Source organism: Portunus trituberculatus, chromosome 13 (assembly GCF_017591435.1).
Source record: "Portunus trituberculatus isolate SZX2019 chromosome 13, ASM1759143v1, whole genome shotgun sequence".
NCBI classification, from domain to species: Eukaryota; Metazoa; Arthropoda; class Malacostraca; order Decapoda; family Portunidae; genus Portunus; species Portunus trituberculatus.
In genome coordinates this window covers 5,690,980-5,694,280 of record NC_059267.1, presented here as the reverse complement: position 1 = coordinate 5,694,280, position 3,301 = coordinate 5,690,980, and the positions used below count along the sequence as shown (strand labels likewise).

At 36.0% G+C, this 3,301-nt stretch overlaps 2 long non-coding RNA genes across 2 annotated transcripts in view; both read left to right on the top strand.

Moving 5' to 3' along the window:
* LOC123503141 overlaps positions 1 to 2,118 on the top strand; it is a 3,016-nt gene extending 898 nt beyond the window's left edge. Inside the window, exon 2 of the long non-coding RNA XR_006674346.1 lies at positions 1,971 to 2,118. This is a non-coding gene — a long non-coding RNA (uncharacterized LOC123503141). The remainder of the gene's footprint in view (positions 1 to 1,970) is intronic.
* Positions 1 to 2,825, top strand: part of LOC123503142 — a 24,975-nt gene extending 22,150 nt beyond the window's left edge. Inside the window, exon 2 of the long non-coding RNA XR_006674347.1 lies at positions 2,653 to 2,825. This is a non-coding gene — a long non-coding RNA (uncharacterized LOC123503142). The remainder of the gene's footprint in view (positions 1 to 2,652) is intronic.
* The last annotated feature ends 476 nt before the right edge of the window (positions 2,826 to 3,301 follow it).

The following is a 3,301-nucleotide window of genomic DNA, read 5'->3' as shown; positions in this document are numbered from 1 at the left end:
GTGTCTGTCTATGTTTGCTTCTATATGTCTCTGTCTGTCTGTGTATCTATTCGTCTGCTGGTCTATATATTTATCTGTTTACTTGTTTGTTTGTCAGTGTGTCTGTCTGTCTGTCCCTCCCTCTCTCTCTCTCTCTCTGGAGGACATATCACAGCTGAGTGGAACGTTCACTTACTTACACAAACGTTTTTTTGGGGAACATTTATTACTAACGTTAATTTATTTATTGAAAACGTTTATTTATTTATTTATTTACGTATTTATTGATCTATTTATCTACTTATTTATTACAAACGTTCATTTATTTATTTATTTATTTATTTATTAGGAACGTTTAGCTATTTATGTATTACGAACGTTTATTCATTTATTTGTTTATTTTTTTTTCGACGTGTTTTGATGGTATAAAGTTTCAATTGAATTTTGCAAGTGTAGTTTTATTTATTTATTTATTTTTTTTTTTACTTTTTTTTAATGGTAGAGGTAATGTAAAGACCAGTAGTGAAAAAGGTGATGGTGGTGGTGGTGGTGATGGTGTGATGGTGATGATGATGATGATGTTGATGGTGAAGATGGTGGTAGTGCAGATGGTGATGATGATGATGATGATGATGATGATGGTGATGGTGGTGGTGATGATATTGGTGGTGATGGTAGTGATGATGAAAGTAGTGGTGGTGATGATGATGGTGATGGTGATAGTGATGGTGATGAGGGTGATGGTGAAGATGATGGTGTTGATAACAATGTGATGGCGAAAACAATAATCCCTTTAAAAACTGAGAAAACGATGATGATGGTGATGATGATGATGATGATAATAATAATGATAGTGATGACGTGACAATATATCTACTAAATGAACACCCAGAGAGAGAGAGAGAGAGAGAGAGAGAGAGAGAGAGAGAGAGAGAGAGAGAACTTCTGCAGGATCACCCCCATCCTCCCCTCCCCCCCACCAAAATAACGGCAGCGGTCGGATTCCCTGTAGGACGTCGACCCCCATCCTGCGCCGCTCCTTCCTTCCTCCTCCTCCTCCTCCTCCTCCTCCTCCTCCTCCTCCTCTTCTTTTTATTTCTTTTGAGTCGTTTTCTCTCCTCTACTGTCATATCTCGTTTTCTTTTGTCTTCTTCTTCTTCTTCTTCTTCTTCTTCTATTTTTTCTCTTCTTCTTTTTCTTCTTCTTCTTCTTAGTTTTCTTCTTCTTCTGTTTCTTTTCATTTTCTTCTTCTTCATCATCTTCTAGTTTTTCTTTTTTTTTTCTTCTTCTTCTTTTGTTATTATTATTATTATTATTATTATTATTATTATTATTATTATTATTATTATTATTATTATTATTATCATTATCGTTTTTTTCTCTTCGCTCAGTTACCTCTCATTTTCCTCCCTTTATTTTCATTTTTCTTCGTTTTCTTCTTCCTCCTTCCTCCTCCTCCTCCTTCTCCTCCTCCTCCTTCTCCTTTCTCCCGTCTCGTCTTTCTTCTCTCATTACAAAGGAGAAAGAAAGAGAATTGAACTAGATTATCATTATTGTTATTGTTGTTATTGTTATCATCATCATCATCATCATCATCATCATCATCAAATACAAAAGAAAGGCAAAACTGTAAATTCATGAGAGAGAGAGAGAGAGAGAGAGAGAGAGAGAGAGAGAGAGAGAGAGAGAGAGAGAGAGAGATTTAGCACAATGACAGAACACTAGACACAGACAGCCAGACAGACAGCCAGACAGACAGACAACAAGGAAGACATGACACGTGAAAGGAAAGAAAGAGATTATTTAACACACACACACACACACACACACACACACACACACACACGCACGTCAATTGTTTACCTAATCCAAACTCAGAGAGAGAGAGAGAGAGAATCATAACTAAAAATGAATTAATAGATAAATAGATAGATACATAAATGAATAAATGAATAAGTGAATAATTATACTTCCATTATCATTTATTACAGACTTCTTCGATAATGGAGATAACAACGACGACGAAAGAAGAAGAAGAAGAAGAAGAAGAAGAAGAAGAAGACGAATAAATGGAAAAAGAAAACCGGTGAAGATGATATTAGTGACAAAAAATCCACAACAGAAAGAAAGAAAGAAAAATAAAAAAAATAAAGATGAAGAAGAGGAAGATGAGGAGGAAGAAGATGATGACGATGAACAAAAAAACAAAAACAAAAAAAAGCAAGAATAGAAGAGAATGGTGAAGATAACAGTAACTAAAAATAAAAAAAAAAAACACACAAAGAAAAATAAACAAGAAGAAGACGAAGATAGAAATGAAGAAAACCAAAACAACAACAACAACAACAACAACAACAACGGTTACTGCACCACCACCACCACCACCACCACCACCACCACCACCGTCACCGCCACCGCCACCGTCACTCGCACACGGAGAGTCACGCCCGTAATCCTTGTGACGTGACAGGAACAAAGCAAGGAGTAATGAGAGAGAGAGAGAGAGAGAGAGAGAGAGAGAGAGAGAGAGAGAGATTGGAAGATAGACACAAATGAAGGTATGAGAAAGAGAAACAAAGAGAGAGAGAGGAAGGAATAAGAAAGAGAATGGCAGAAAGAGATGAAGAGATTTAAGAAATGAGAAAGGAAAGAGAAAACGCACAAACTGATGAGAGAGAGAGAGAGAGAGAGAGAGAGAGAGAGAGAGAGAGAGAGAGAGAGAGAGAGAGAGAGAGAATAATAAGTGTGTTATATAATAGATCTTATATACCTGAAATTTCGAAATAGACACAAGAAATTTTGAAATGAAAATGAAAAAAAGAAAACTAAATAGAAACAAAATTAAAAGAAAAAAGTGAAGAAAATAAAAAAAAAGATAGTGAAAAAAATATATTTATGTTGTTATTGTGATTTTTCGTGTGTTTGTTTCTGTTTGTTTGTTTGTTTGTGTGTGTGTTTGTTGTTAGTTGAAAATCTTGTGCTTGACTAAATTTGAATGTGTGTGTGTGTGTGTGTGTGTGTGTGTGTGTGTGTGTGTGTGTGTGTGTGTGTGTGTGTGTGTGTTATCATCTTTACAACATTCTCTACTCTACTTTCCGTTTTCTTTGTTATCCATCCATCTACACTCCATTTTCTTTCATTCACCGTCATCATTATCACCTCTTTTCTTCATTACCATTCACCACCACAATCACCACCACCATCACCACCACCACCACCACCACCACCACCATCACCACTCCCTTCTTTACATCATTTTCTTTTCTCCATCATCATCTTCGCTCAGCTATTTCTTTCTTCTCGTTTTCACAGTCTCATGCTC